Consider the following 12,997-nt stretch of genomic DNA (forward strand, 5'->3'; position numbering starts at 1 on the left):
GACTAGCAAGGCAGAGGCAACTATCTATAACTTCGTTGCTCTCTGAAGATCTTTGGCTCCTGTAGGCTCTCACAGACACTGCATGCGCATGGTACACAGAAACACAGGCAAATATTGATACACATAAAATAAAAATAAGTAAGATCTGAGTCCCTGGCGAGAGTTTCAATCTACTTTGTGAATCCCAAGCATGTTAAGAGGCCTTGTGTAATCAGCATTACTGTGGTATTTTTGTAAAACATTATTAAAATGTTATTCTTACTAAAAGTTTGCTGTTAATACCATTCTAGGACAACTTGCTGCCCTCCTGCTCCTCCATCTCTCCTCCTCCTCCTCACCTTCATCATCATCATCATCATCATCACCACCATCATCATCATCTTTTATTGATGCAAATATTTGAAGTCAGGAATGCTTTCTTTAAGTCACCTTCATTATTCACAGCTCCTCAATTAGCAAAACAGTTTCCTTTAATTAAACTTCTAAGTGGATTTTGTTTTTTATTGGATATTTTTATTTAGATTTCTTTTTTATGTTAGATATATTTTTATTGGGTATTTTTAAATTTACATTTTAAATGCTTTCCCATTTCCCAGTTCCTAAACCCCCTATTTCATCCCACCTTCCCCTTCTTTTATGAGGGTATTCACCCTCCCCAACTTCCCACCCCTTCCTGCCTACCTGCCCTGACATTCCCCTACACTGGAGAGTTCAGATCCCTCCTTGCAAATGGATTAGGTGTGTGGTTTAATGTGGGAGAAGCTGAGATCTGGTGACCAGCAGTGCTGTGTGACAGAGCACAGTGGGAGCAGGGATGAGCCGTGAGCTCACAGCTGGCAGCTCCCCTCTCCAAGATAAACTTGTACATTTCTTCAGGAGCTTCCCTCAACATCAGGCTCCATGTCGAATTTCCATGTGTCCTATGATGCCTCCCTTGCCCCTGTGTGCTCAGATAGATTTTCATCCCAGGAACATGGATGCTATCTGACATATTTTATTCTTTACTACCTGATAATAGTCACTAAAAGTACTTCCAAGACAAATCACCTAGGTGACATAAACACCTTTGAGGAATAATAAGACAGTTAAATATGGGGTAGAATTAAGATCCAGAAGCTGCTGGACTTCTTGATTAGAGGCTTCTCCTCCTGATCCATCAGAGAGATTCTGAGTGCAAGAAAACTGTGACTCCTATGGACCCCTGCCCCACTTTGGACCTCACCTGCCTGTTTCTCTCACAGGTACAGACTCTCTAAGTTGTAACTTCACTGTCCAGTATAAAGTCTCACTTGGACAATGCTCAGTGAATGGAACGACTGTCCTTTGTTTTGACGATGTAAGACAGAACTCACCTGTGTGTAAACCTGAAAAGAAGGGAAATGCTACTAAGGTGTGCAATGATTTGAACCAAAGCCTGAGTTACAGTTTTTATGAGATCATGAACCTGGAGTCAGGGCTATTCGAATCCAAGGGTGAGTATGAGACAGAATCCAAAGACAGAGGCTATAAATAAGAAAGAGGAAGAACAGAGCGTATGCAGGAAGGGGCTGTGGATGTGTCTGCATGTAAGAGCTGAATATTGACCCAACCTTCAGGTACATGGTACCCAATGTGTAAGAAACAGCAAGCCAGAAGGAAAGAATACAGACCCCTAAGCATGAAGAGAATGACTGGACCACTGAGGGAGGATGATTCTATAAAGGGTGGAAGATGATGGTGTTTGGTGTCATTTGCAGGTAATCACACCTTGCAGGTCACTATATAATCTCAATATAATCAAGGAGAATTCATGGATGGATGCTGGACCTTCATGATTGATAGACAGTATCCCCTCTACTTTTATCCAAAAAATATGACCTGGAAAGAAAATCAGCCTAATGCTATCAAGACCATGAGTCAATGGGAGAATAACAGGGAACTATTCCAAAGTCTCACGTTCCTCTCCACGGGAGATTTCAGTCAGTGCCTCAAGAAATTGTTGAAGGACTCCAGAGAATTGACAAGTAAGTAGTTAATTAGATGACAACAAGGAAGCATCCACATGTGGGCAGGGGGATACGAAAATTCTAATGACTTCTCTATATACATGTAAGCATGTGCGCACAATGGAAAGTTTGATAGTCTGCATGAGTCATTTCAGGTGGTCTTCCTCTGTGGGGAATCAGTGATGGCCTCAAGGATTTCTCTTCCCCATCTCACCTCCCTGTAGTAGGAAATTTAAATCCTGGCCTGGGTCTTCGACTCTGACTTAATCATAACATTTTCAGACAAAGACCCACTGAAAGGCTTTATCGTTTTAACAACCCTCATGTAGTACAATAGCTGGGCAGCTGCCTACCCTCCAGGCTGTTAGAATCTGCTTTGTATTGATAACCCCAAGCTATTGTTTACTATTTAACATGTTCCTTCTGGTCTCCATTGTGCATGCTCTTTTGACCATTATCCCATGGATGCTTCTCCTTTCTCCCTCCTGCACCTTCCTCTAGTCCATGGTAGCTTCTTCGTTTTTCCTCCTCCTAGTGATCCTCTCTCTTCAAAGTCCTCAAAACCTCAACCCCATCTATGTCTCTTCTGCCCAGCTATTGGTTGTTGTTATCTTTATTTATACATCACAATTACCTGGGGGTAGAATGCAATTAATCAGTTTTAGGGGCTCAAATTAGCATAAGAATACAAGCAGCTTCAGGCCCATCCACTACACCTCTCAATGTTTCTCCTTCCCTGTTAAGCAGTGGCCCAGGCTCTAAATGGCCTGCCAGTGAGCCCCAAGTCTGTGTGCATCACTGTAAATTTCCAGCCTTTTCTTGCTTCAGTATAGCTGCCTTCCCATCAGCTTTAACATCACTTTTGAAGGTTTCATTATTTTTCTCGGCACAATTAAACACCCCTAATTATGCCATCAACCAGAAAGTTCTAACCACAAGAAAAATGTCACATTGTTTGATGTTTCAGTATACATTTCCTTTCTTTGATAGTGAAACAAACTCTGTAAGGACACCTTACATACACATTCTACTCATCTTTATATCCAGGGTTTGGGAAAATAGTTACTGCATTTGAAGTCCCTGGGCTGCCCAGAGAGAAGTTGCTGATCGAGGTGTGTTTTTAGCTTCATTCGTATTTTTCCTGATTTTTCTTTTTTAGGATTGACAATAAAGGCACCAGATACCACCCAACCTACATCTACCACCCTGAGTCCATCTACAGGGACTAGTACCCCAGCCATGTCTTCCACCCAGAGTCCGTCAACAGGGAATAGCACCCAACCTACATCTACGACTGATTATCTAATTATATTTGAGTTTCCAGCAATCTTCCTTGCATTGATCGTGGTTGCTATGAAAAAAAAAAAAGGTAAGGAAAGGTCTGTGTTCTCACTCTTTTTCTTGGTTTATAAATCAGGTAAGCACTTTGGAGACAGGTCCCAGTGGTTTGTTTAATCCAAGCCACTAGCTATTTCAGAGTCTGTCTGTCTGTTAGAATGAAGTCTCAGCTTAGTCTTCAGCCCTCACTCCACGGTAATGTTGGAGATGATGATGGTTGGGTACAGGAGGCAACAGAGTCAGTTTAACTCTGCAGTCAGAGGAGGATGAAACAGTAAAGTCCTGCTGAGGGAACAGAGAATCCAAGGATCCAAATAAGATTCAAGGAAAATGGAAATGAGGGGATTTCTCCTCATATCCAAGAAATGGTTCTCTCAAGACTGTGAGTAAAGTCTGTTTGCTTTCTGTGGATGACATGATCCAACATCACACAATAATTCTAATAAGTAGGGCCAAGTCTATACCTTAACAGCTCCTAGCTTAGGCCACCATTTAAGACAGAAGGATCCCTATGAGCAGATCTTTTAAGGAGTTGACATTGTGGGACAGACCTGTAATCCCTGCACTCAGGAGGCCCACGAAGAGGTCACCAAGTTCAAGGTCAACCTGGGCTGCTTGGTTACATCTGTATTAAGAACAAAGAGAACAATAAAACCCATTCATTTATTTAACTTGGCCACAGTTCAGTGCACATGGTACCATGATTCCAATGTCTCTGTCCTCTGAAGTTGAAGTCACCGGTGTTTATGCAGTTAATGTGAACCGAGTGTCCACCACTGTTGTTGTTAGCCTTTGCCACACAGTCTAGAGCTGATGTACAGGATTGTGATGAAGATTCCAATGTTCTAATTATTCGAATATGATCTAAAATATTTTCCCTATAGGCATATGGAGGTAAAAGATTTACATCTAACATCAGGTGACATCCCATATTTAAGTCAATATAATTATTTTTGAATAACATGTTGTCTGAAAATTTTTACCTCAAATGTATATATTTGGTCAGTCTTACAATTCCCATATGTGGAAAGCTGAGACAGGAGGATTGCCACAGGAATCCAGGAATGCAGTAGATTGTGCACTAAGCTCAAGTCCAGCTTGGGGGATAAAGTGAAGCTTTTTCCACATCTAACGTGAAATTAAAAAGACGAGCAAACACAAAATCTCTGCTATATTTTGCAGACCTTTCATATTTGCTGAGTTTTTCATATTTCTTTTTATTTTGTTTTATTTACTATCTTTGTTTCACTACACTTACAACTCCAGAAACATCTGCAGTCTTATCATAGTGGAGCTCACAGTGGCAGAAAGTTCTAGAAGGAAAAGTGAAAGAGAGAAGGATTGGGTAACTGATTCCGTGGTCTGTGATGTGGGGGAGTAGAGTGGGGGCTGCAGCTGATGCCCAGGCTCACACTCTAAGCCACACCCCTTTTGTCCTAGGTGCTTCCTGCTGCTCCCCTTCCTCTTCAGTATGAACTTCAGTCCCCATCACCAGCTGTATTGGAGGAATCTTGAACATATTTCTGTGGCTTCTCCAGCGAAGGAAAATATTTCTCATGACATCTCAGAAAACCTTGCTGCTGACTTTGAACCAGATTGGTAGGAACGCAGGAGACTGATCGCTGTCAGAGCCTCACCAACCAGGGCATCAGGGTGCATTAGGCTGTTGCTATGATGACTTTGTCTTGTTCTGATCATTCTTCTGTCTGACACTTACCTGATAGCACTGCAGAGATCAAGCTCAGCATGGCTCTAAATTACTCCTCACTGCGTAAAACAAGGACTTGCCCTGGGTGACTCCATTTTACAAGCTGCAGTTGGCTCCCTCCTGAGTGCAATGCAGACATTGGAGGACATGACACCTCACTTTACACAGAGACACATGCCCACCCATTTCCCTCTCTGGTGCAGAGGCTGATAATTACCTTACTCCACAAAGTAAAAATATGTCACCTCTACACTTATCAAAATAGGTGGGAAGCAGTGCCCACAAGTGCATCTCAAACCACATCAGAAACTGGCTCTGAGGATTTATCTCACCCTCGCCTGGAGCCCTGAGGAGGCCACCTGACCCTGCAATAGTTATGTCACAACAAACTTGTCCCCTGGCTGTTTGTGTCAGGGAACCTGCAGGCAGAGAACTAACTCCTGGCCATCTTAAGCCCTCAGCTCCATCCACACTGCTAATGTCTCCTCCTTGAATCACTGTCTGACAGTTCATCTGCTGCTCATGCTAATGTGGGTCTGCATCTTACCTGCTGGATCCTCAGTCCTGAACCTCACCTGTGCAGTTCACTCAGTGCTGAGGCCTGGTGCAGCCCTGCAGCTCTCCATGAGCTCCCTTCACAGCTCCTCTAACCTCCTGCATTGAGTCTGTCTGTGTGTCTGTTATCCCTCTGTCTCTGCCTCCTGTCTGGTCACTTTACACTCTAATAGCTAATCGTTCTCTCTTCTGCAGCCATTCTGTGATCTAAGTTCATAAGATAACTGTGTGGTGTTCAATGTGTGATCTGAGAGTTTATATTAGTAATTTTCTCTGTAGTCAAAAAGCCCATGCGGCCAAGAGCCATTTGTCAAAGATAATTAGGACGTCTTGGCAATTACAGTCAGCAAATTGGATGGAGCTGGTAAATTAAGACATAGATGCGAGTACCTGTTTTCCTGGCATAACTCACTTATTCCGGATTTCATTCGTAATACTTTAACCATTTAATGAGTAAACTGTCCACTGGGAAAGAGATTAGGAATACCCAACATTTTCAAACAAATGAAATGCTGAAAGAAATTCATCATCCCTTTGAAACTCTCGTCAACAGGGACTAAGCTTGCTCCACTGACCCAGTGCCTGCCTCACACCACAGTGAAACCTCACACTGTGCAGCGAAAGATCAGATCTGTGTTTAAGAACAGAGGTGCATTCCCTCAGCCTCTCAGGAGGAGTGTGTCAGCAAAAATAAAAAACAAAGTGGAAAAGGAAGTAAGCAAACCTCAGATCACACATCAACGATAATTAATGTATATGATGGGCATATCGATATACTGTACTTCGAATTTATACTGTGTGAAAGAAAGCAAGGGGAAATGCTCACATACATAAGAAAATTGAATGACAGACAATGGGATGTTAAATCCTCAAACAGTGACGCCTCTAGGGACACATAGGACCACAGACTGGAGTGTGAGCACATGACAATAACCGTCCTAGGCTAGAGTGCACTGACATGCCAGGAACTACCAGGGGACGTGGAATAGGCATAACAATGTCACATTCAGTGACTGAAAATTCTACATACGTTTTACTAGGGAACAAGGGACAAAGAGACAACTCAGTCATTTAGTGCTTGCTCCTTCTACCCATGAGGACCTGGGTTCCCTCCTCAGAACCCATGCACACTGTGGTGACACATGCTTGTAATCACAGTGCAGGGGACAGCAAGAGAGAAGTGCATCTCTGGGGCTTCCTCCTCAGCCAGTGTAGTTGAATTGGTGAGTTCCAGTAGGACTGACTCAAAACACAGTGTACATTGCATCCATGGCATTCTGAGAAGTGACATCAGAGGTAAAGTGTAGTCTCCGTGAGTATATGACCGAGCACAACCACATGTGTATATACACACGCGAAAATGATGGACACTGTGGACACAAACACAGCTAGAGACTTCTCCAGAGTCAATTCTCCAGAGAGGGAATGGGTGTTTTATATACTAGTTATGCGACATTACCTGGCCTTTTTATAAGAGGCAAACAGCTGATAACTTCTTTGGTGATAATTTTCATAGACTATCGTTCAAGTACTGGCTTTGGTTCTAGGGTTGGGTAGGATTCACCCTCTCATTGTACGAGGTATCATGAGAAACGGAATCAGAATCTAAGCATTAGACTCTGGTTATTAAAAGAGGATGTTATGATTTTACTTTTGACGGGAGAACTCTTTGCATCTGCATTGCTGTCCTGAAAGCTGGGCAGATCATGTCATGAATAGATGATACAAATGCTTCCTTTTGGAAGGGGCGTATGCTGAGAATGGTACATTGAGAGCCTGGTCTGGGGCTGCTGAGCTCTCCTGGGTCCATAAGACCATAAAACTTATGAAGGATAACCCTACATTTAGGAGAGGGGAAGGGTGATTGTTACATGATGTTAACATCACTCAGAGGTCAAGTGGTCCTCGGTGCTTACTGTAGGTGTCGGTGTAGATGGTGGTGATGGACAGCCCTGCCACAGCACTAACTCCATCGCAGTGACTTCTAATCTAGACGGTGGAGGGTTAAGTGAGACCGGTCAAAGTCACCAAAGAGTTAAAACCAGAAATAGGCTGTGAGCAGGAATAAATAATTGTAACCCACAGTGATCAAAGGGGCAACTACCCTTTTTTGGTTCAAGAGAGGCAGGAAGTATGACAATAGAGACTGACAAGGAGCAGAAATCCCAGAAATGGAGAAATAAGGGCTTCATAACCTGATATAAGGGCCTCAGATTAAATCCTGTTGTAATTTTGGCTTCATGTTTTTCTGGAAGGTTTAAACACTGAACAGAGAAAACCCCTCCATGCTTTGTGTTTTGCAAAATAGGTTTAGATGCACAACATTATCAAGTCTCACACTGTCGTTGGTTAATGTGCCTTTTCACACCCAGCTTCAATACTCTGGTGACATATATATGGTGGTTGTATAATGCAATATTTCCTGTTTTCCCACAAATTTAAATTATGTAATGTGTTACTTTGCTTGCATCTGATGAAATAAAAAATTGGAAATAAGTTTGTGTATTCTCTTGCTTTCTTATCAGTCAATTTTCACTAAACACTTTGGGGGAAGGACATTATCATGTAAACATTTCCACATACCATCTATTTGAAGGCAGAAAACAGATACTTCAAATCACATACTCAGGGGTCAACTTTGCCACACCACAAAACAACACACACACACACACACACACACACACAGACACACACACACACACACACACAGAGACACACACAGACACACACACACACACACACTAGATTACATATGTGAACAGGAGTTCACACAAAAACCTCGACATACACAAGTTAGTCAACTAAGTCATCCTCAAAGATGTGAAATGCTGGAATGCCACAGGTCCCAAGTTATATTGTCTTGGGCCACCTTTAGTCTGCTTAGGTCCCTTGTGGCTATTAGATACAGCCTTAGAATTCATGAATGACCCTCAAGATTTTACCAATGCAGTAGCTAAGAATTTTATCAGACAGACATATTAGAGCATGACTAGGAAACTCTGACTGTGGGCCTCAGATATTCCCACCTATGTACTTTAAAGATAATTGATTCATGACTTCCATGTTTCTTTCTATATAAAGTTTATAAAATTGTTGGTGGTAAAAATGAGGGTAACCTAAATCTGTGGTCACCCTGATAGGTTGGCCATAATCTTTTAATTTTGTCTCCAGGAAAAAAAGTACCTTTTACCCATCTGAGGGATGGTTTTCTGTTTTTACACATGGAAGCAACTCTCGGCAGTGTAGTAGGAAACATGAAGGCCATATACCATGATTAGTTTTATTAGAGTGCACCCTGAGTATGGATAAGGTGGAAGATGGGGAACTTGGGCCCACAGCTTATGCAGACCCTTGAAAAGGGGCACAGTGGAGCCAAGGAATGAAGTGAATTCTCTTAGGGTAACTTGGGTTGGAGACGGAAGCTTCATTTGGAGGGAGTTGTTTGAGGGAGGAAGGACAGTTTCTAACTGTCCCATAAATTCCTGTACAATGTTCTGCAGGGGAATGCCTACATCTAAGCAAGGGAAGGAGTGTATGAGGCGGCTTAGTATTCTGAGGTTGAGAGGGAGGGAAGGGGAGAAGGAAAAACAAAGGGAGCTCAGAGGGAAGAAATGTCAAGCCAAGGGATGCTGGTGTCAAAGAAACCAGAGTTTGAGCAGGGTTTAGTGAGAGGATCTGCTGGGGTACACAGGGCAGGTCTCTCACACCTGAGGATCCTGTCACACAGCCGTGATGGCTTAGCTATAGTGATCACAGAATGCTTGTCTGATCCATCACCAGAGAGGTGTGATTGAGAATACAGTTGATATACTATCTGTAAGCCAGTGTTCTCCATTTGAGAATGTGTCCTAAGGAACAATGGTTACAATGAAATAAGAGTTTTCTTTGGGAAGTACTGAACATCAGATCTAGCCAGGTTTTGAGAATACTTCATAGAGTGAAATGGAAGGCACTATGCCTAAGAGACAGCGTTAGTCCTACCTAACACAACACTGAGTCTGAAAGTGCCCATTAGGTTGCCAGACCCAGGCTCTCCACTGTTACTCACAAGCCATGCCTCCTTTCTGGACTTTCAAAGAGAACTCTTCTGAACCATGGGGCTAGAACTTAGCTTCGTGGCAGAGAAACTGCACAGATAGTTTTCCTAGATCAACCCCAAAGAAAGAGTCTGAAAACTTGCAACCTGAAACTGTCTGCAAGTCAGCTCTGAGTGTGGACTTCACACAGCAGGAGTTATCATAGTGTAAGGGGCCCCCACAAGACTGGACTGTAGGCAATTCTCCACGACATTTATTACTTTAAGATTCATAGGGGAGGGCCCTACCCATTGTGAGTGTGGGGCCACCCTTGGGCTGGTAATCCTATGTTCAACAAGTAGGCAGACTGAGCAAGCCATAGGGAGCAAGCATTAAGCAGTTCCCTCCACAGCTTCTGATTCAGTTCCTGCTAAGGACAGTGTCCTGAGCTCCTTCGCTGATAGACTAAGATGTACAACTCTAAGCCAAATAAACCTTTTCATCACAAATAGGATTTCCTCATGGTCACACAGCAGTAGTAACCCTAACTAAGACAGAAATTGGTACAGGATTATAGAGGATTGCTGCCAAGACCTCATGATGCATTGTGGGAAGGACTTGTTATATATACATGGTCTAGAAATGTCACCGAGTGTAGAGAGCTCAGTGGGCTGCTCTATAATAGGATGGAAGGGAAAATTATTAAGAGCAATGCAGACGATGGAGGCCTCACTTGCCAATTTTCAAAGGGAAGCAAAGACCCAACCAAGCCATTAGTGCTAAGAGTCTGTGGTGTCTGCTCAGCTATAGCTCAAGAACCTGGATTCTCTTGCAGAGGTCCAGGATTCAATTCATTCCCAGTCCCAGCAGGTGGCTCACAACCACATGTAATGACAGCACAGAGGATCCTCTCTACTTGATGGGCACCAGCCTTTAAGACACAAGCTAATCACCTGGTAACAGTGTTTGTTTGTAAGACTTGTATTAGGTCAAGGTTGCATAACATCACATTTATAATAACCAATTTGTGGCATTTGTTAAATGTCTCATGAATTGAAAGCAGAAACAAAGTTACATAGTCTCTTGTTTGCATATAATCAACTTAAATAAACTCTCTTTGGGGGACTTTATCATGTAAACACGTATAGCACAATATTGAATGCAAAAGTGGAAGACAAACGTATCAATTCATAGTCAGGGGTCACAGCTGCACCTGAAGACCAAATGGCACACGAGCAATTTCCTGAAAACACTTATGAGAACTCGACTGTGAGACTCACAGGACACAGGGATGGTAGTGTTTACTAGTTGTTTCACTGGAGAGAAAACAAAGATAATATTCAAAGCACACACCAGAACTTGATAGAACATGGGAGGGGGGGTCAAATTTAGCTTCTTTCTGAGTTCCAGGCAGCAAGTTTCCAAGCCAGTGTGTAAGGAGAGGGCCCTGGGGTGATTCAGATGCCACAAATACTAGGTGTGACATTTCACTGCTGCAAATTCTAAGCAACATGTTGCATCAAGCAGTAGGACAGTGGGGAGAGGAAGAATGTGTGAAGTCTCCATGCACCCTGTATTATCTTTCCTCTATGGAACCCTGTGGCATTGAGCAGGCATTCCCTTACTTTCTGTCTTTTTGTATTTACACTTCTGTCCCGATTTAGAAGGGACAAATATCTTACAAACACTATGTTGTGGTTTGCCCTGAAGTTATCTGTTTTTTGATGCTAATTCCACTGCCCCAAGGACAGCTGCCTAGTCACTTAGGAATCAGGTGACTTCACCAGAACCTGCCCATGAATTTGTAAAGTACATGTGAGGGGCATGTACAGGATAGAAGGAGGCCTGTCATTGGAGGAGAAGGAAGGATGTGCTGGAGAGAAGTTTGAAGGAAGAGGAGGAGACTAGAGGAGAAAGGAAGAGACAGGAGAGAGGAGAGGGTGAGAAGCCATGGTGGGTGACCTTAAGATTCCACGCTCTACCTTTAGAGGTTGTTACAAATGTTCTTAATGGATGGAAGGTACTGGGCTTTGTATGTTTAGGTGGGCAATTATATCTTATCAATTGGGTCAAACATTATTCTGTTGTATGTTCTTTCATGTGATGGTTTGACTGTAGGAAAGTGTGCGGTGGCAAGAGACACTGGGCAGCCAAGGAGTTGGGATGTGTTCTTCCAAGATACATAGCAGATATCTTGGGACACAGAGGTGCCAGACCTCACAGGAAAAAAACAACTATACTTTTGTATTTTGTATATTTTTACAACAACAACTCTACAAGACCATAGATACCACCAGGGACTACTATACCCACCAAAATTTTCCATCACCACATTTCGAAAATACAAGCTATGCCATGATTAAGTGAACTTTCAAAAATATTGATCCAGAAGCCAAAGGTACAAGAGATATTCCAAAGACATCCTGCAACAACATGAAGTTGACTACACCCATGAAAATGCAGGAAATAAATAATCTCACTACAGGAAACCAAAAGATAGGACACACACATACACACACACACACACACACACACACACACACACACACACACACACACACAACCAACAAAATAACCGGAATTAGCAAGCATTGGTATTTACTGTCTCTAAATATCAATGGACTAATCTCCCCAATAAAATGACGCAGGCTAACAGAATGGATGTGAAAACACTCTTCTGCTGTATACCTCAACATTAAAGAGAGACGTTACCTCAGAGTAAAGTGATTGAAATAGGTATTCTCAGGAAAGGGATCTAAGAAGCCAGCTGGTATTAAAGAAAATAGACTTCCAACCAAAACGAATCTACAGAGATGAGGAAGGAGGCTTCATATTCACCACAGCAAAAATCCACCAAGTTGGCACTTTGATTTTTTTTTTATGGTTGAAGAGAAGGTTTATTGTATTTTATGTTAATCCTTAGATTTGCCTTGGAAAAACCAATACAATCCTTTGGGTAAGTGTTATTAAATATTAAATACTGACTAAGAGAGAAACTTTTGCATGTGCTATACGAGTTTATGAAGACTAATTTATTGGCCACTCTACTTTGCCATGCAGGTTTGTTAATTTTCCAAGAACTAAACCTCCCAGCATTCAAGGAAGTTATTCGTTCTTGAGGAGATACTACTTAACAGGTTAATTTTGGGCTTTACCGTATGAGGGAGAATACAGCAAAAGGCATCTGCAAGGGATCAGACTGAACTAAACTATGAGAAGATAGGTAGAGGGATATATGGAAAAAGGAAGGGAGAGGAGAAGGCCAAGAGAGGAACCAGAAGCAAGCACCTAGCCAAAGATGTCTACTTTAATATAGCAGTAATCTCCTGAGCCATTTGTCCTGAGGTGTTTTTTTTTTTTTTTTTCATTTTCATTCTTTGATTTTTTTTCTTTTT

General features: G+C 42.4%; 1 protein-coding gene across 4 annotated transcripts in view; it reads right to left on the reverse strand.

The window, feature by feature from the left end:
• Nucleotides 1-12,997, reverse strand: part of LOC120098766 (histocompatibility antigen 60b-like) — a 134,474-nt gene that overhangs the window by 107,455 nt on the left and 14,022 nt on the right. The window lies entirely within an intron of this gene.

The sequence above is a fragment of the Rattus norvegicus genome, chromosome 1, assembly GCF_021556685.1.
Source record: "Rattus norvegicus strain SHRSP/BbbUtx chromosome 1, alternate assembly SHRSP_T2T, whole genome shotgun sequence".
Classification (NCBI taxonomy): Eukaryota; Metazoa; Chordata; class Mammalia; order Rodentia; family Muridae; genus Rattus; species Rattus norvegicus.